Here is a 20,693-nt window from a genome sequence, read left to right on the forward strand (position 1 = left end):
TTGAAAGAAGTTGTTGTGGCTCATATTGAAAAGGTTACTGCCTATGTTCTCCTTTAGGATTCTGATGGACTCCTGCCTCACATTGAGGTCTTTTATCCATTTCGAGTTTATCTTTGTGTATGGTGTAAGAGAATGGTTGAGTTTCATTCGTCTACATATAGCTGTCTAATTTTCCCAGCACCATTTATTGAAGAAATTATCTTTTTTCCACTGTATATTTTTTCTTGCTTTGTTTAAGATTATTTGCCCATAGAGTTGAGGGTCCATATCTGGGCTCTCTACTCTGTTCCAAGGGTCGATGTGTCTGTTTTTCTTCTGCTAGCATGCTGTCTTGGTGATCACAGCTTTGTAGTAAAGCTTGAAATCAGGCAACTTGATGCCCCAGTTTCGTGTTTCTTTTTCAACATTTCCTTAACAATTCAGTGTCTCTTCTGATACCATACAAATTTTAGGATTGTTTGCTCCACCTCTTAGAAAAATACCGGTGGAATTTTGATCACAATGGCATTGAAAATATAGATTGCTCTAGGCAGTATAGACAATTTAACAATATTTATTCTTCTGATTGAAGAGCATGGAATGTTCTTCCATCTTTTTGTGTCTTCTTCGATTTCTTTCATGAGTGTTCTGTAGTTCCTTGAGTACAGATCCTTTACCACTTTGGTAAGCTTTATTCCAAGGTATCTTACAGTTCTTGGTGCTATAGTAAAAGGAATCAATTCACTAATTTCCCTTTCTGTGTTTTCATTGTTAGTGTATACGAAAGCCACTGATTTCTGTACATTGACTTTGTATCCTACCATGTTGCTAAATTGCTGTATGAGTTCTAGTAGTTTGGGGTGGAGTCTTTTGGGTTTTCCATATAAAGAATCATGTCATCTGTGAAGAGAGAGAGGTTGACTTCTTCATTGCCAATTTGGATATCATTTATTTCTCTTTGTTGTCTGATTGCTTTGGCTAGGACTTCTAATACTATGTCGAACAAGAGTGGTGAGAGTGGACATCCTTCTCGTGCTACTGATCTCAACAGGAAGGCTGCACGCTTTCTCACATTGAGGGTGATATTTGCTGTGGGTCTTTCATAGATAGATTTTATGAAGTTCAGGAATGTTCCCTCTATCCCTATACTTTGAAGCGTTTTAATAATGGATGCTGGATTTTGTCAAATGCTTTTTCTGCATCAATTAAGAGAACCATGTGGCTCTTCTCTCTTCTCTTATTAATTTGTTCTATCACACTGATTTGCAAATGTTGAACCACCCTTGTAGCCAGGAATGAATCCTACCTGGTCATGGTGGATAATCTTTTTAATGTGCTGTTGGATCCTGTTTGCTAGGATCTTGTTGAGAATCTTAGCATCCATATTCATCAGTGATATTGGTCTGAAATTCTCCTTTTTGGTAGGGTCTTTGCCTGGTTTGGGGATCAGGGTAATATTGGCTTCTTAGAAAGAGTCAGGAAGTTTTCCTTCTGCTTCAATTGTTTGAAACAGCTTCAGGAGAATAGGTGTTATTTCTTCTTTGAATGCTGAAATCAATGAGGTAGAAACAAGAGATACAGTAGAACGCATCAATGAAACTAGAAGCTGGTTTTTTGAAAGAATTAATAAGATCGATAAACCACTGGCCACACTAATCCAAAAGGAAATAGAGAAAGCCCAAATTCATAAAATTATGAATGAAAAGGGAGATATCACAACTAACACCAAGGAAGTAGAAACAATCAGAAGTTATTATCAACAGTTAATGCCAATAAGCTAGGCAACCTAGATGAAATGGATGCATTCCTGGAAAACTATAAACTCCCAAAATTGAACCAGGAAGAAATTGACAACCTGAATAGACCGATATCTAGTAATGAGATTGAAGCAGTGATCAAAAACCTCCCAAAAAACAAGAGCCCAGGACCTCATGGATTCCCTGGGGAATTCTACCAAACTTTCAAAGATAATCTTTTTAATAGCTCTGTTGCAGTAGGTCCATCCTCTGTATTTTTCTTCTGTTGGGCATTCCTCCTCCTAGTCATTTTGGTGAGAGTTGACTGAACAGATGTAGCTGTATATATCAACCACGGTGCAGTCAAGGTGCACCCTGGAACGCTTCTGAGCAATCAGGATTCCCCACCCAAATGAGAGAAAAAAGAAAAGAAAAAGAAAAAAGAAAGAGAGAGAGAGACAGGAATGAAAGGGAAGATAAAAGAGAAGGTTCAGCCCAAATGGGCCCCAAGGTAAGATTTATGAAGTACACAAACAAAACAGACAAACAAAAAGACTGATAAAAGTATATGACAAGAGAAATTATATATATATATATATATATATATATATATATATATATATATATATGAAGAACCTCATCAAAAAGAACCCCAACTGTAAGATTTATATACTATCAGGACACACACAAAAATACAGAAACACTGGTGGAAGAAAAAGATGCGAGAGTGGTTATAGATTTTCAGTGTGGGTGAGGAGGGTTGTTTTGATTCTTCCTGGATCTATCTTGATATCTTTGTTAAAGGACACAACTTTCCTAAGATAAAAGGGAATTAGGAGTTGGTTTACCTATAGGGGTGGCATTTATTGGGGAAAGGCGATTAATTTGAAGTTTAACTCTATATGAATATTAGAAAATAAAAATAAAAAGGAATAAACTTGACTAAACTAAACTAAAATTTAAAGAAAAAGAAATTTAAAAAATAGAAATGCAAAAGAAAAACACAGGTGTATGTATCAGAAAGTTCAATTTAGAAGGTTATTATGTAATTTGATGTACTGGACAGCTCACTGGGATGGTAAATATGCTAAAAAATTATCTATATAAAATAATGAGCCAGAATAGTGGGAACGAATTAAAAATAAAAGTTGTCCTATGAAGTAGTGGTGGTTGTTCTCTTATAGTCTTTTTTGTTTTCTTTCCTGGTTGGTTTTCTTGGGGAGGGGCCTGCCACGTGGGTTTTCAGTCAATGATGTTCCCTGAGTTAAGTCCTCCCGCCCCCCTCAAGGGGGTGGGCTCTGAGACAACCGGTTTTTTCAGGCTTTTGTTCTCTGGAGGTTTTTTTGTTTGTTCACTTTTTTTTTTTTCTCTTGCCTTGACTGCTTTTGATGCTTTTTGCAGGTTTAGAGGAAAGCAAACTGCACCCTGACCTCCCTCTCAAAGAAAAGCCTCAGTCTCCTCTTCTGTTGCAGAATTCATATAAATTCCCCCTTGGCCGCTGGCAGAGGAGGTTCCGATTCGCAGTCCCTGGGGATGCAGGATCTTCTGCTTGTACCCAAAGCCATGGCAGCGTCGGCTGTCTGGGCAGCTCCAGATGACCAGAGAGGTTCTAAGCAGTGATCTCACACTGAGATTTTCCCGCTGGCCCAGGCTGGGAGTGCCTGGTCTTTCTGGGTCTAAGAGTGCCTGGCTTGGGCGCACCTCTCTCAGGGGAGGCTCTGGGTCACGTGCACGTCTCAGACTCTGAGATTGGGTTGCAGGTCTGAAAGCACCAGGCTGGGCCTTTACACACCTCTCTCAGGGGAGAGTTTGGGGCGTGCGTCCTAGGCTCTGAAAAAATAGCGTGGGTATAAGAGCGGCCTGGTGGGCCTTTGCACACCTCTCTCAGGGAAGAGTGAGGGGCGTACATGTCTCAGGCTCTGTAGCAGGACTCAGCGTTCTGCCATCTGGCATGGCTCCCAGCCCCTCACAGGAGCCAGACCCCATGCAATCTCGGGCGCGCTGGCGGCTCAGGGACCAAGACCTCGTTTCTGTGCCGCACTCTCTCTGGCTCAGTGCCAGGGGAGGCTGTCCTGGGTCAGGGGACTTAAGCCCCTGTTCCTATCCGTCCTGATTCCCACAATTCCTGCCTTGCGATCCTTTGCTCTTTTGGAGTGCTTTCAACCAGTCTCCAAGTTAATGCTGGTCCCCAGATGCAGGGCACTTTCGTATTAGGGGTATTACTTTCCAATCAGTCACCTCTGGTGGCTCCCTCCCCCTTTTGTTTATCTTCTGATATCAGTCCGATGTTTCCACTCCACTTTACCTGCCCACGGGCGTCTTCTGCCCCTGTAGAGATCCAGACGTGTATAATTCTGATCTCAGGCTGATTTCATGGGTGATCAGAATTCTTGGGTAGGTAATCAGCTCACTTTAGGATACAAGTAGAAAAAGCGCCTCCTCCTACTTCCCCGCCATCTTGTCTCAGAATGCATCCATTTCATCTAAGCTGCTTAACTTATTGACATTAACTTATTGGACCACATAGATATATACAGAACCTTCAACATTAAAATAACAGAATATTCATTCTTTTCAAGTACACATGGAATATTCTCCAGAATAGATCACATGCTGTTCATATATGTTGATTATATATATGATTATATATATGATATTATATATATAATATGATATATATATATGATTATATATATGATTATGTTGACATAACTGTTGATAGTAACTTCTGGTGATTGTTTCTGTTTTCTTGGTGTTAGTTGTGATCTCTCCCTTTTCATTCATAATTTTTAAAATTTGGGCCTTCTCTCTTTTTTTTTGGATTAGTTTGGCCAATGGTTTATTAATCTTATTGTTTCATTCCAAAAACCAGCTTCTAGTTTCATTGATGCGTTCTACTGTATCTCTAGTTTCGATCTCCTTGATCTCTGCTCTAATCTTGATTATTTCCCTTCTGGTGTGTGGAGTTGGCTTTATTTGTTGTTTATTCCCCAGTACATTAAGGTGTAGAGACAGCTGGTGTATTTTGGATTTTTCAGTTTTTTGAGGGAGGCTTGGATGGCTACATATTTCCCCCTTAGGACTGCCTTTGCTGTATATCATAGGTTTTGGACAGAAGTGTCTTCATTCTCATTGGTTTCCATGAATTGTTTCAGTTCTCCTTTGATTTCCTGGTTGATCCAAACATTCTTTTTTTTTTTTTTGATCCAAACATTCTTAAGCAAGGTGGTTTTTAGCTTCCAGGTGTTTGAATTCCTTCCAAACTTTTCCTTGTGGTTTAGCTCAAGTTTCAAAGCATTGTGATCGGAGAATATGCAGGGAATAATCTCAATCTTTCGGTATCAGTTGAACCCTGATTTGTGACCCAGCATGTGATCTGTTCTGGAGAATATTCCATGTGCACTTGAGAAGAATGAGTATTCTGTTGTTTTATGGTTGAAGGTTCTGTATATATCTATGTGGTCCATCTGGTCCAATGTGTCACTCAATGCTCTTTTTTTTATTGATTTTCTGCTTGGATGATCTATTTCTGAGAGTGTCAAGTTAAGATCTCCTACTATTAATGTATTCATCTCAATATGACTCTTTATCTTAATTAACAGATTTCTTATGAATTGACAGCTCCCATATTAGGGGCACAAATATTTACAATTGTTAGATCTTCTTGGCGGATAGTCCCTTTCAGAGTGATGTAGTGTCCTTCTGTATCTCTGACTACAGTCTTTAAAGTCTAATTTATCTGATATGAGAATGGCTACCCCAGCCTTCTTTTGAGGCTCATTGGCATGAAAGATTCTTCTCCATCCCTTCACTTTCAGTCTGGATGTATACTTAGGTTCAAAATGGGTCTCTTGTAGACAACATATGGACGGGTCCTGCCATTTTGTCTAATCTGCAACCCTGTGTCATTTTATGGACACATTTAGGCCATTCACATTGAGAGTGATTATTGAGGGATACATTTTTATTGACATCGTGTTACCTGTGAAGTCTTTGTTTCTATAGATTGTTCCATATATTACTGTTCAATGATATTTTCAGGTTGTTTTTCCTTTGTTATAGAATGCCCCTTAATATTTTCTGCAGCATCAGCTTGGTGGTTGCATACTCTTTTAATCCTTGCCAGTCTTGGAAACTCTTTATCTCTCTATCCATTTTTTAAAATTTATTTTTTTTAGTTTATTTTCAGCATAACAGTATTCATTATTTTTGCACCAGACCCTGGGCTCCATGCAATCCGTGCCCTCCATAATACCCACCACCTGGTACCCCAACGACCCAGCCCCTGACCCTTCAACCCCCTCAGATTGTTTTTCAGAGTCCATAGTCTCTCATGATTCACCTCCCCTTCCAATTTACCCTAATTCCCTTCTCCTCTCTAACTCCCCATGTCCTCCATGCTATCTGCTATGCTCCACAAATAAGTGAAACCATATGATAATTGATTCTCTCTGCTTGACTTATTTCACTCAGCATAATCTCCTCCAGTCCCGTCCATGTTGCTACAAAAGTTGGGTATTCATCCTTTCTGATGGAGGCATAATACTCCATAGTGTATATGGACCACATCTTTCTTATCCATTCATCCATTGAAGGGCATCTTGGTTCTTTCCACAGTTTGGTGACCGTGGCCATTGCTGCTACAAACATTGGGGTACAGATTGCCCTTCTTTTCACTACATCTGTATCTCTGGGGTAAGTACCCAGGAGTTCAATGGCAGGGTCATAGGGAAGTTCTATTTTTAATTTCTTGAGGAATCTCCACACTGTTCTCCAAAGAGGCTGCACCAACAGTGGAAGAGGGTTCCCCCTTCTCCACATCCCCTCCAACACATGTTGTTTCCTGTCTTGATAATTTTGGCCATTCTAACTGGTGTAAGGTGATATCTCAATGTGGTTTTAATCTGAATCTCCCTGATGGCTAGGGATGATGAACATTTTTTCATGTGTCTGAGAGCCATTTGTATGTCTTCATTGGACAAGTGTCTGTTCATATCTTCTGCCCATTTTTTAATATGATTATCTGTTTCATGTGTGTTGAGTTTGGGGAGTTCTTTACAGATCCTGAATATCAACCTTTTGTCTGTACTGTCATTTGCAAATATCTTCTCCCATTCCGTGGGTTGCTTCTTTGTTTTCTTGACTGTTTCCTTTTCTGTGCAGAAGCTTTTGATCTTGATGAAGTCCCAAAAGTTTATTTTCGCTTTTGTTTCCTTTGCCTTTGGAGACATATCTTGAAAGAAGTTGCTGTGTCTGATATCGAAGAGATTACTGCCTTTGTTCTTCTCTAGGATTCTGATGGATTCCTGTCTCATGTTGAGGTCTTTTATCCATTTTGAGTTTATCTTTGTGTACGGTGTAAGAGAATGGTCAAGCTTCATTCTTCTATACATAGCTGTCCAGTTTTCCCAGCACCATTTATTGAAGAGACTGTCTTTTTTCCACTGTATATTTTTTCCTGTTTTGTCGAAGATTATTTGCCCATAGAGTTGAGGGTCCATATATGGGCTCTCTACTCTGTTCCACTGGTCTATGCGTCTGTTTTTATGCCAGTACCATGCTGTCTTGGTGATCTCTCCATCCATTTTGAATGTCAGTCTTGCTGGATAAAGTATTCTTGGCTGCATGTTCTTCTCATTTAGTGCTCTGAATATGTTTTGGCAGCCTTTTCTGCCTTGCCATGTTTCTGTGGATAGGCCTCACGTTATTCTGATCGGCTTTCCTCTGTTCATAAGGGATTTCTTCACCCTAGGTGCTTTCAAGAGCTCCTGTCTATAATTATGATTCATCATTTTCACAATCAGGTGTCTCGAGGTCTTTCTAGAAACTATGATCTTGGAGGAGACCTTTCTCCCTCTAGTACACAAACAGGTTCCATTCGCTAGATTGGGAAAATTTTCTTGGAGAATTTGTTCAACTATATCATCTAGTCTTGTCTCTTTCTCCTCCCCCTCAGGGATCCAATAATTCTGACGTTGGAACGTTTCATGGCATCATTTATTTCCCTAATTCTGTTTTTGTGGCTTCTAAGCTGTTTGTTCCAGGCTTTCTCCTGATCCTTTTTCTCTATGTGTTTGTCCTCCAGATCACTAATTCTATCTTCTGCCTCAGTTACCCTAGCTTTTAGATAATTTAGATTAGATTGGATGTCATTGAGAACATTGTTAACATCATTCCTGGTGTCTTTCACTTCTGTCCTAATCAATTCCATTTTGTCATAAAAGGCTTTCTCCAATCTATCTATTGCCTGGATAATTATTAGCCTGAATTCCCTTTCCAACATACTGTCTATGTCCATATCAAATAGCTCTGATGAAGAGGGCCCAGTCTCTGAATTTTTCTTCTGTTGGGCATTCCTCCTCCTAGTGATTTTGGTGAGAGATGGCTGAATGGATGTGTAGCCGAGTGTATCAACAGTGGTACAGGCAAGTTGCATCCTGGAATGCTTCTGAGCAATTGAGAATCATCACCAAAAAGAAAGAAAAAAGAAAAAGGAGAGAGAGAGTAAGGAAAAAAAAAAGAGAGATAAAATAAAAGAGAAAGCCCATCCCAAGTGGGTCCCAAATGTAAGATTTATGAAGTATGCAAACAAAAACAGACAAATAAAAAGACCGACAAAAGTAGATGACAAGAGAAAATAAATAAATACATAAATACAGAAATAAAAGAACCCCATCAAAATGAACCCCAAGTGTAAGATTTATATACAACCAGAACAACAACAAAAACAAATACACAGAAATACTGACAGAAGTAAAGTATGGGAGGGTGGTTATAAATTCTCAGTGGGGCAAGGGTTATTTTGATTCTTCCTGGATGTATCTTGGTATCTTTGTTAAAGGACTCAACTTTCCTGAGATAAAGGGGGATTAAAACTGGTTTACTCATAGGGGTAGCATTGATTGGGGAAAGGGGAGTACCTTGAAGCTTATCTCTATATGAATATTTTAAAAAAATGAAATAAAATAAAAATAAAATAAAATTAAAAATAGAAAAACAAAATAAAAACACAGGTGTATGTATCAAAAACGTTCAGGTTAAAAGGTTATTATGGAATTTGATGTACTGAACATCTCATTGTGATGGCAAATAGGTTGAAAAGTCATATAAAAGATAAAAATGAAAAAAACCTGAATAGTGTGAGCGAATTAAAAATAAATGTTTGTATCTACTCCATAATAGTGGTGGTTGTTCTCTTGTTTTTTGTTTTTTGTTTTTTTGGCTGCCTTTCTGGTGGAGGGCGCTGCTGAGGGTTTTTCAGGGAGTGTTGCTAGAGTTAAGTCTCCTTCCCCCATCAAGGGTCTGGGCCAAGAGGAAACCAGTTTTTCAGGCTTTTGTTCTCTGGAGGCTTTTTTGTTTATTTGTTTTTTCTCCCCTTTGTGGCCTTTGGCAAACTGCACCCAGACCTCCCTCTCAGAGAAAAGCCTCAGTCTGCTCCCTTCTAGGTCTTCCAGAGCACATAAATTCCCCCTCTGCCGCTGGCAGAGCACATTCCCAGTCATGGTCTCTGGGGTCACAGGAACTCTTGCTTGTACCCCAAACCACAAGAAATACTAACCGTGTTTGTCTGGGCAGCTCCAGACTGCCAAAGTGGTCCTATGCAGAGATAGCGCACTGAGATTTTTATGCTGGCCCAGGGCTGGGAGTGCTCAGACTCTCCAGGTCTTAGAGAGCTCTGGCTGGCTGGTGCCTGCTCGGACCTCTTTCAGGGGAGGGTGTAGGGAACCACTCAGATTCTGGCTGTGCAGCATGCGTGCACATGCAGAGTGCAAAAGGCTGTGGTTCTGCTGGCTGGGGAGGCTCCCTCACCCTCACAGGTGCTGCCACCCAGATGCTCTCAGGAAAGTAGGCAGTTCAGGGACCAAGACATGGCTTCTTCACTGCACTATTTTTGACTCACTGCCAGTGGTGGCTCTCTTGGGTTGGCGGGTTTAAGCCTCTGTCCCTAACCGCCTGATTCCCTCAAATTCCCCCTATGATCCTTTGCTCTTTTTGAGTGCTTTCAACCAGACTCCAAGTTAATGCTGGTCCCCAAACACAAAGTACTCTCCTATTGGGGTATTACTTTTCAATGGGTTGCTTCTGGTGGCTCCCTCCTCCTTTTGTTTATCTTCAGATATCAGTCCAATGTTCCCACTCTGCTTTACCTGCCCACTGACATCTTCTGCCCCTGTAGAGATCCAGAAGTGTATAATTCTAATCTCAGGCTGATTTCATGGGTGATCAGAATTCTTTGGTAGGTAATCAGCTCAATTCAGAGGACAGGTTGAAACAGTGCCTCCTCCTACTTCTCTGCCATCTTGTCTCCCCGATGTGTATGTTTTTGTGCCAGTACCATATTATCTTGGTCACTAAAACGTTGTCATGTAACTTGAAATCCACAAATGTGATGCCTCCTGCTTTGCTTTTCTTATTCAAGGCGTTTTTGGCTTTTCAGGGTCTTTTGTGGTTTCATGTAAATTTTAGGGATGTTTGTTCTACTTCTGTGAAAAGTGCTGTTGGTATTTAGAAGCAGATTGCATTAATGTGTAGACTACTTTGTGTGGTATAGACATTTTAACAATATTTGCTCTTCCGTCCATGAACATGGAATGTTTGTATATTTCTTTTTATAATCTTCCATTTCTTTCATCAGTGTTTTATTGTTTTTAGAGCATAGATCTCTTAATTTTTTGGTTAGGCTTATTCCTGGTTATCTTATGGTTTGGGGTGTAATTGTAAATGGGATAGGTTTCTTGATTTCTCTTTCTGCTGCTTCATTATTTGTGTATGGAATTGCAACATATTTCTGTACAAATTTTGTACTACCAACTTTCTGAATTCATCTATCAGTTCTAACAGTTTTTTGGTGGAGTCTCTTGGGTTTTCTACATGACGAATCATGTCATATGCAAATATTGAAAGTTTTCCTTCTTCCTTGTTAATTTGGATGCATTTTATTTATTTTTGCTGTCTGTTTGTTGCTGCTTGGACTTCCAGTTCTACGTTAAACAACAGTGGTAAGAGTCAACATCCCTGTCTTATTCCTGACCCTAGAGGGAAACCTCTCTCCTTTTCCTCACTGGGGATAACATTAGCTGTGTATTTTTTGCATATGGTCTTTATTATGTTGAGGTATGTTCCCTCTATCCCTATGTTGTTGAGGGCCTTGGTCATGAATGGATGCAGTACTTTGTCAAATGTTCTTTTCTGTATCTATTGAGAAGATCATATGGCTCTTATCCTTTTATTAATTTGGTCTCTCCTGTTGATTGATTTTTGAATGTTGAACTACCCTTGTAGACCAGGAATAATTTCCACTTGGTTGTGGAGCATGGTTCTCCTAATGTACTGTTGGATTCAATTTGTAGTATTTTGCTGAGAATTTTTGCACCCATGTTTATCAGGGATATTGGCCTGTAGGATTTTTATGTTTTGTTTTGTTTTAAGGGAAGTCTCTCCTTTTTTAAGATTTAAAAAAATATATTTATTTCTTTTCAGCATAACAGTATTCATTGTTTTTGCACCACAACCACTGCTCCATGCAATCCGTGCCACTCTAATACCCACCACCTGGTTCCCCCAACCTCCCAACCCCCACCACTTCAAAACCCTCAGATTGTTTTTCAGTGTCCATAGTCTCTCATGGTTCACCTCCCCTTCCAGTTTCCCTCAACTCCCTTCTCTCCATCTCCCCTTGTCCTCCATGCTTTTTGTTATGCTCCACAAATAAGTGAAACCATATGATAATTGACTCTCTCTGTTTGACTTATTTCACTCAGCATAACTCTTCCAGTCCCGTCCATGTTGCAACAAAAGTTGGGTATTCATCCTTTCTGATGGAGGCATAATACTCCATATGGACCACATCTTCCTTATCCATTCATCCGTTGAAGGGGCATCTTGTTTCTTTCCACAGTTTAGGGACCATGGCCATTGCTGCTATAAACATTGGGGTACAGATGGCCCTTCTTTTAACGACATCTGTATCTTTGGGGTAAATACCCAGGAGTGCAATGGCAGGGTCATAGGGAATCTCTATTTTTAATTTCTTGAGGAATCGCCACACTGTTTTCCAAAGTGGCTGCACCAACTTGCATTCCCACCAACAGTGGAAGAGGGTTCCCCTTTCTCCACATCCTCTCCAACACATGTTGTTTCCTGTCTTGCTAATTTTGGCCATTCTAACTGGTTTAAAGGGGTATCTCAATGTGGTTTTTATTTGAATCTCCTTGATGGCTAGTGATGATGAACATTTTTTCATGAGTCTGATAGCCATTTGTATGTCTTGATTGGAGAAGTGTCTGTTCGTATCTTCTGCCCATTTTTTGATATGATTGTTTGGTGTGTGTTGAGTTTGAGGAGTTCCTTATAGATCCTGGATATCAAGCTTTTGTATGTACTGTCATTTGCAAATATCTTCTCCTATTCCATGGGTTGCCTCTTTGTTTTCTTGACTGTTTCCTTTGCTGTGCAGAAGCTTTTGATCTTGATGAAGTCCCAAAGTTCATTTTGGCTTTTGTTTCCTTTGCCTTTGGAGACATATCTTGAAAGAAGTTGCTGTGGCTGATATCGAAGTGGTTTTTGCCTATGTTCTCCTCTGGGATTCTGATGGATTCCTGTCTCACGTTGAGGCCTTTTATCCATTTTGAGTTTATCTTTGTGTATGGTGTAAGAGAATGGTCGAGTTTCATTCTTCTATACATAGCTGTCCAGTTTTCCCAGCACCATTAATTGAAGACACTGTCTTTTTTCCAATGTATTTTTTTTCCTGTTTTGTCAAAGATTATTTGACCATAGAGTTGAGAGTCCATATCTGGGCTCTCTACTCTGTTCCACTGGTCTATGTGTCTGTTTTTATGCCAGTACTATGCTGTCTTGGTGATCACAGCTTTGTAGTAAAGCTTGAAATCAGGTAACGTGATGCCCCCAGTTTTATTTTTGTTTTTCAACATTTCCTTAGCAATTCGGGGTCTCTTCTGATTCCATACAAATTTTTGGATTATTTGCTGTAGCTCTTTGAAAAATATTGGTGTATTTTTTATCAGAATGGCATTAAAAGTATAGATTGCTCTAAGCAGTACAGACATTTTAGCAATGTTTATTCTTCTGATCCAAGAGCATGGAATGTTCTTCCATCGTTTTGTGTCTTCGATTTCTTTCATGAGTGTTCTGTAGTTCCTTGAGTACAGTTCCTTTACCTTTTTGGTTAGGTTTATTCCCAGGTATCTTATGGTTCTTGGTGCTATTGTAAATGGAATTGATTCTCTATTTTCCCTTTCTGTATTTTCATTGTTAGTGTATAAGGAAGCTGCTGATTTCTGTACATTGACTCTGTATCCTGCCACATTGCTGAATTGCTGCATAAGTTCTAGTAGTTTGCAGGTGGATCCTTTTGGGTTTTCCACATAAAGAATCATGTCATCTGTGAACAGCATTCAGACAACAAAGATAAATAAAAGATACACAAATTGGCAATGAAGAAGTCAAACTCTCTCTCTCTTTTTTAAGATTTTATTTGTTTGACAGACAGAGATCACAAGTAGACAGAGGCAGGCAGAGATAGAGAGAGAGAGGAGGAAGCAGGCTCTCCATTTAGCAGAGAACCCAATGTAGGTCTCAATTCCTGGACTCTGAGATCATGACCTGAGCCGAAGGCAAAGGCTTTAACCCACTGAGCCACCCAGGTGCCCTGTTTTTTTGTTTGTTTGTTTGTTTGTTGTTGTTATTGTTTTAAGGGTAGTCTTTGTCTTGTTTCGGAATTAGGGTAATGTTGACCTCAAAGAAGGAGTTTGGAAGATGTCCTTCCATTTCTATTTTTGAAATGGTTTTAGACGAGTAGGTATTAACTCTTCTTTAATTGTTTGGTAGCAATTACCTGTGAAACCATCTGGCCCTAAAGTTTTGTTTCTTGGAAAAGTTTTTATTACCAATAAAATTTCTTTGCTGGTTATCATTCTGCTCATGTTTTTATTTTTTCCAGTTTCAGTTTTGGTAGCTTATATATTTCTAGGAATTTTTCCATTTCTTTCAGGTTTTCCAGTTTGGTATCATATAATTTTTCATAATATTTTCATATAATTGTTTGTATATCTGAGGTGTTGGTCGTTATTTCTCCCTCTCATTTGTGATTTTATTTATATAGGTCCTTTCTCTTTCCTTTTTGATAAGACTGACTAGGGATTTATCAATTTTACTATTTTTCTTAAGGAACAAACTCCTAGTTTTATTGCTCTTTTTTTTTTCCATTTCTATATCATTTATTTCTGCTTTAATCCTTCTTATTTCCCTTCTTCTGCTGGTGTTAGGCTTCATTTGTTTTTTCCATTTCTAGCTTCCTTAGGTGTGAGTTTAGGTTGTTTGAGATTTTTCTTCCTTTTTGAGGTAGGCCTTAATTGCCTGATACCTCCATCTTATTATTGCTTTACCTGCATCTCAATGACTTTGAACCATCATGTTTTCATTTTCACTTACATGTATCTTTTTAAATTTCTTCTTAAATTTCCTGCTTGATCCCTCATTCTTTAGTAGTATGTTCTTTAACTCCATGTACTGGTGGTCCTTCCAAATTTCTTTGGAAGTTGACTTCAACTTTCACAGAATTGTGCTCTGAAAATATGCATGGCATGATCGTGATCTTTTTGTACTTGCTGGGGGGCAATTTGTGACACAGTGCATAATCTATTCTGGAGAATGTTCCATGTGAACTCTAAAAGAATGTGTATTCTGCTGTTTTAGGATGAAATATTTTGAATATATCTGTTAAGTCTATCTGATGAGTGTGTCATTCAAAGACATCATTTCTTTTTTGATTTTCTCCTTAAATGATCTGTCCATTACTGTAGCTGGCCTGCTAATGTCCCCTCATATTATTGTATGTTGTTGTTGTTATTATTATTATTATTAATACAATATAATATAATATAATATAATATAATATAATATAATATAATATATTATTGTATATTATTTATGTTATCTGTGAGTCCCTTTATGTGGGTTATTCATTGTTTTAAACATTTAGGTGCTCCAGAATTGGGGACATAAACATTAAAATTTTCAGATCTTTTCGAGAGTTTCCTTTATTATGATTTAGTGCCCATCTCTTGTTACAGTCTTTGGCTTAACATCTCATTTGTCTGATACAAGTATTTCTACTCTGGTTTTCTCTTAATGTCCTTTGCATGGTTCTCCATCCCTTCACTTTTAATTGGCAGATGTGTTTAGGTCTAAAATGAGTCTCTTGTAGGCAACAGATAGATGGGTCTTTTTTTTTTTTTTCCCCATTCTGACACCCTATGCCCTTTGATTGGAGAATTTAGTCCATTCAGAATCAGACTAATTGTTGATAGGTATATATTTATTTCCATTTGATTGCTTGTTTAGTTGGTGTTTCTGGAGATTTTCTCTGTTCCTTTCTAGTTTTGCCACTTTTGGCCTTTCGTTCCCACACAGAGTCCCCTTAATATTTCTTGCAGGGCTGCTTTATTGGTCACAAACTCCTTTACTTTTTGTTTTTCTGGGAAATTCTTTATCTCTCCTATTTTGAGTGAGATCCTTGTTGGATAAAGCATTTTTGGCTGCAGATTTTCCCCATTCAGCATGTTGAATATATCATGACACTCCGTTCTGGCTTGCCAAGTTTCTGTGGAGAAATATGTTGCTAACCTGATGGGTATTCCCATATAATTTAGGGACTTCCTTTCTCTTGCTGCTTTAGAATTTTTTTCTCTTTATCCCTATATAGATATATATTTCAAATTCAACTATCGGTATGTCTTGGTGTTGGCCTGCTTTTGTTTATTTTGATAGAAGTTCTCTGTGTTTCCTGAATCAGGACATTTGTTTCCTTCCCCAGACTGGGGAAGTTTTTCAGCTCTAATTTCTTCAAATAATCCTTCCCCACTCCTCCCACTTCTTCCAAAACTCCTAAGACACCGAGGTTATTACATTTAAGGTAGTCACTGAGTTCCCTAAGTCTACTATCGTGATCTATCATTCTTCTTCTTCTATTTTGATCAGCTTCATTATTTTCCATAATTTTATCTTCCATATCACTTATTTGTTCCTTTTCTTTAAATACAGTCAGTTCTGAATTCTGTATATTGCATTTTTCATTTCTGTCTGATTTATTTTTAGTTTTATTTTCTCTGCTTTAGGGGTCTCCCTGATTCCATCCATGCTTTACTGAAGCCCAGTGAGTACCCTTATGACTGTTTTTTTAATCGACATCAGGCATATTACTTATACCTCTTTTGAATATATCTGAAGATGACCTTTCTTTCATCTTCTTTTGCAATTAATTCCTCCAACCTGACATTTTGTCTAGATCTTTGTTTTCTTCTGTATATTAGGAAAGCTTGTTATGTTTCCTGTTCCTGAGAATAATGGCTTTGTGAAGAGGAGGTCATATAAGCTACAGTGTCTGGTGATTCAGGAAATGTCTCTGGTGTGTGATGCATGCACTCTGTGGCTGTGTTTTGACTGTTCTATCTTCTGGTCAGTAATCTACAGAGGATCTCCTTGCCTGCATTAGGTAATGTTTTGACCTTGGCCAAAGTGTGGTGAGATTAACAAGGTGTGCTCTGGTCTGCTTCTTTTTTATTTATTTATTTATTTATTTATTTATTTCATTTATTTATTTTCAGCATAACATTATCATTATTTTTTCACCACACCCAGTGCTCCATGCAATCCGTGCCCTCTATAATAGGCACCACCTGCTACCCCGACCTCCCACCCCCCCACCACTTCAAACCCCTCAGATTGTTTTTCAGAGTCCATAGTCTCTCATGATTCACCTCCCCTTAAAATTAACCCCAACCCCCTTCTCTCTAACTCCCCATGTCCTCCATGCTTTTTGTTATGCTCCACAAATAAGTGAAACCATATGATAATTGACTCTCTCTGCTTGACTTATTTCACTCAGCATAATCTCTTCCAGTCCCTTCCATGTTGCTACAAAAGTTGAGTATTCATTCTTTCTGATGGAGGCATAATACTCCATAGTGTATATGGACCACATCTTCCTTATCCATTCGTCCGTTGAAGGGCATCTTGGTTCTTTCCACAGTTTGGCGACCATGGCCATGGCTGCTATAAACATTGGGGTACAGATGGCCCTTCTTTTCACGACATCTGTATCTTTGGGGTAAATACCCAGGAGCGCAATGGCAGGGTCATAGGAAAGTTCTATTTTTAATTTCTTGAGGAATCTCCACACTGTTCTCGAAAGAGGCTGCACCAACTTGCACTCCCACCAACAGTATAAGAAGGTTCCCCTTTCTCCACATCCTCTCCAACACATGTTGTTTCCTGTCTTGCTAATTTTGGCCATTCTAACTGGTGTAAGGTGATCTCTCAATGTAGTTTTAATTTGAATCTCCCTGATGGCTAGTGATGATGAACATTTTTTCATGAGTCTGATAGCCATTTGTATGTCTTGATTGGAGAAGTGTCTGTTCATATCTTCTGCCCATTTTTTGATATGATTTTCTGTTTTGTGTGTGTTGAGTTTGAGGAGTTCATTATAGATCCTGGATATCAACCTTTTGTCTGTACTGTCGTTTGCAAATATCTTCTCCCATTCCGTGGCTTGCCTCTTTGTTTTCTTGACTGTTTCCTTTGCTGTGAAGAAGCTTTTGATTTTGATGAAGTCCCAAAAGTTCATTCTCGCTTTTGTTTCCTTTGCCTTTGGAGACATATCTTGAAAGAAGTTGCTGTGGCTGATATCGAAGAGGTTACTGCCTATGTTCTCCTCTAGGATTCTCATGGATTCCTGTCTCACATTGAGGTCTTTTATCCATTTTGAGTTTATCTTTGTGTACGTCTGGTCTGCTTCTTAAATGGAATCTGATGTATTTTTACTACAGCTAAATATTTATAACACTCTATGGTCTGTAGTCATGGTGTGTGCATGGGTTTGTGCTGATCTTCTGGGGAAGGGATCTGCTATGCTTGTCTTAGGCACACTTGCCCATGAAAAGCAGTATGAACAGAGGACAGGGATGTGGGACTTGGTGTAAACAGGATAATCAACCAGTTTTGGCACTGTACTGTTTACTGAAGTTGGTTTATGTTGAGGGGTGAAGAAGGGAAATGGCACCAGTCAGCTCTTTTTGCCCTGGAGAAGGGAGGCTGCTTGCTGCTTTCAGGGAAGCTCTCCCAGAAGAGCAAATATTTTACCCTCGTGCTTACTAAGTGTTTTTAAAATCACAGTTTTCACACTGTCTTTGGGTTGCTTGCTTGCCTGCCTAGAAGTGCATTGCACTTTGGGTCCTATTCCAGACAAGCCAGCTGATATTTAAAACTCCAAAATTTAGGGGCACCTGGGTGCTTCAGTCAGTTAAGCATCTAACTTGATTTTGGCTCATATCATGGTCTCATGGCTGCAAGATGGAGCCCCATATTGGGCTCTGCACTCAGCAGCGTGTCTACTTAAGATTCTCTTCCTCCTTCTCTCTCTGCCCTCCCCCCACTCACTCATTCACTGTCTCTCTATCTCTCTAAAAACAAATAAATAAATATTTTATAAATGAATGAATGAATGAATGAATGAATGAATGAATAAGTATCTCCCAACTGGTGGGGACATGTGGTGGACTTCTGGGGGAGGACCTCAGGTACTGATGAAGGCTGGTACTGATGAAGGCTGGATCCAGATAGGCAGTCATGCCAGAGCACAGGGTCATAGGATTTGGAGCAAAGCAAACTAAACATCCAGTGTCTGTGTTAGGCGCCCTCAGCAGATGTCTCTGCCTCTATGCTGAGGGGTCTCTGTGTAAAATGGCACCCACTAGCTCTTTTGTGTTTGCAAAAGCAATGGAAAGTTTCACAGAAGCACTCCAAAAGAGGAAACAGTCTCTCCCTGTGTGTTCTAGGTGATCCTCAGATCATGCAGTATGCCCCCTGATTACATCCTTATCTTCTTGCCATGAGTAAGGCAACAGCATCAGAGCTCTACTGCAGCCATGCTGCAGACCTCTAAAATTCCAGTATTTCACCCCTGGTGGTTGTAAAAAACTGAACAAAATCAGCTCCTCTTTTTTCCCCGGTCAATGGCTTTGGATAAAAATCCTCCTTTTGTGGTCCCCTTTTTGTTTTTCTCTCTCTCTTGCTTTTCTACACGACCAGGGTTCCCTCCCCTCCACAGCACCCATGATCTGTTTCTCCCCCAACCATGTCTCTGCACTTCCTGTCTCCCTAGATATGACCTCTTCTCTCTATCTAATTTTGCATTTTTTCCTGGTAATTCTCAGGTCAATTTCCTGGGTATTTAGAGTGATTTGATAATTATCTAGCTGTCTTCCAGGGATGAGGCAAGCCTAGAGTCCTCTTACAATGCTGGCATCTTTGTCCTCCCCAGGTCCAATTTCCTCATTGATTTTCTCTCTGGAGATCATTGTGGAAATACTGTTGAAGTACCCTACTATTACTGTGATGCTTTTACCTTCTCCCTTAAAATCTCTTAACATATGTTTTTTATAGATTTAGGTACTCTGATATTGCATGTGTATATATTTAGTATTGTTATTTCTATATTGAATGACACCTCTATCATTATATAGTGACCTTATTAGTTTTTTTTTATTAGAGCACTTGACTTAGAGTCTTTTTTTTATGTGTAGGTATCTCTGTTTACTTTTGGCTTCCATTTGAATGGTATATATTTTGGCATCCTTTTACTTTTAGCTTATATATGTCCTTAATGCTGATGTATATCTTGTGGGCAGCATATAGTTAGTTCTAAATTTTTTACCGATTCAGCCTCTCAATGTCTTTTGATTAGAGAATTTAGTCCATTTCCATTTACAAAATAAAACTTACAATTTTTATTTTTACATTGTTTTCTGGGTGCGTTCTAGATACTTCCCCATTTTCATCTCTTTCTGTCTTCCATTGTGAATTCTATGGTCTATTAGAGTGTACTTTGCTTCCTTTCTCCATATCTTATGTGTTTTTATTGTAGAATTTTGTTTTGTAGTTACCATGAGGCTTATGCAAAACATTTTATAATTATAATACTCTATTTGAAGTTGATTACAACTTAAGTTTGTTCACATGTGGAAGTTTAGTACTTTTACTTTCCCCTACCACATTTTATGTTTTGGGTGACACAGCTTATATCTTTTTGAATTAAGTATTCCAATATATAAGAAAAGAAGAGACAAAGGTAGGGTAGGGAAGATAGGAAGGACCTGCCTACAGAGGAGGGGTGACAAACTAAAACAAAACGAAACAAAACAAAACAAAAACCTCACTGAGACTAGGTCTACAATTGACCCAATTGGAAATCTTAAATTTACTAAAAGAGAGACTGTGGATGCTGAGAAACAAACTGAGGGTTTTGGAGGGGATGGGTGGGAGTTTGGGTGAGACTGGTGGTGGGTATTATGGAGGGCACATATTGCATGAAGCACTGGGTGTGCTAAAAAGAAATAAAAATTTTTTAAAAAAGACCTAAAAATTGGGCCTAAGTAAAAAACACTATAACTGAGAAGCAAAACTGACTGAATGTATTGACATCATGGAGGGGTGAAGTACAGGAATGAATCAGTGAGAAAGAAGATACAATTATGGAAAATAATGAAGGTGAAAACAAGAGGGAAAGAAACTATTGGATCAGAAATGTAGACTTAGGGAACTCAGTGACTCCATAAAGTATAACACCTTCAGGGGCTCCTGGTTGGTTCAGTCAGTTGAGTGTCTGCATTATTGTTTTTGTTTTTGTTTCTTCTTCTTCTTCTTCTTCTTCTTCTTCTTCTTCTTCTTCTTATTATTATTATTATTATTAATTTACCTTCTCCCCATAGCAGTTACCCTCCCCAATGTCCATCACCCAGGCACACCATCCCTCCTACCCCCCTCCACTCCAGCAGCCCTCACTTTACTTCCTGAGATTAAGAGTTTCTTATGCTTTGTCTCCCTCTCCAGTTTCATCTTGTTTCATTTTTCCCTCCCTTCCCCTATGATCCTCTATCTTGTTTCTCAAATTCCTCA

At 39.0% G+C, this 20,693-nt stretch overlaps 1 long non-coding RNA gene across 1 annotated transcript; it reads right to left on the reverse strand.

The window, feature by feature from the left end:
• Window positions 1-5,851: 5,851 nt before the first annotated feature.
• Window positions 5,852-19,000, reverse strand: LOC116583370. Its single transcript, XR_004282701.1, has 3 exons — window positions 18,820-19,000; window positions 7,562-7,571; window positions 5,852-5,862 (listed from the first exon to the last, which is right to left on the reverse strand). It is a non-coding gene; the product is annotated as an uncharacterized LOC116583370 (long non-coding RNA).
• Between the last annotated feature and the right edge of the window lie 1,693 nt (window positions 19,001-20,693).

The sequence above is a fragment of the Mustela erminea genome, chromosome X (assembly GCF_009829155.1).
Source record: "Mustela erminea isolate mMusErm1 chromosome X, mMusErm1.Pri, whole genome shotgun sequence".
In the NCBI taxonomy this organism is placed as follows: Eukaryota; Metazoa; Chordata; class Mammalia; order Carnivora; family Mustelidae; genus Mustela; species Mustela erminea.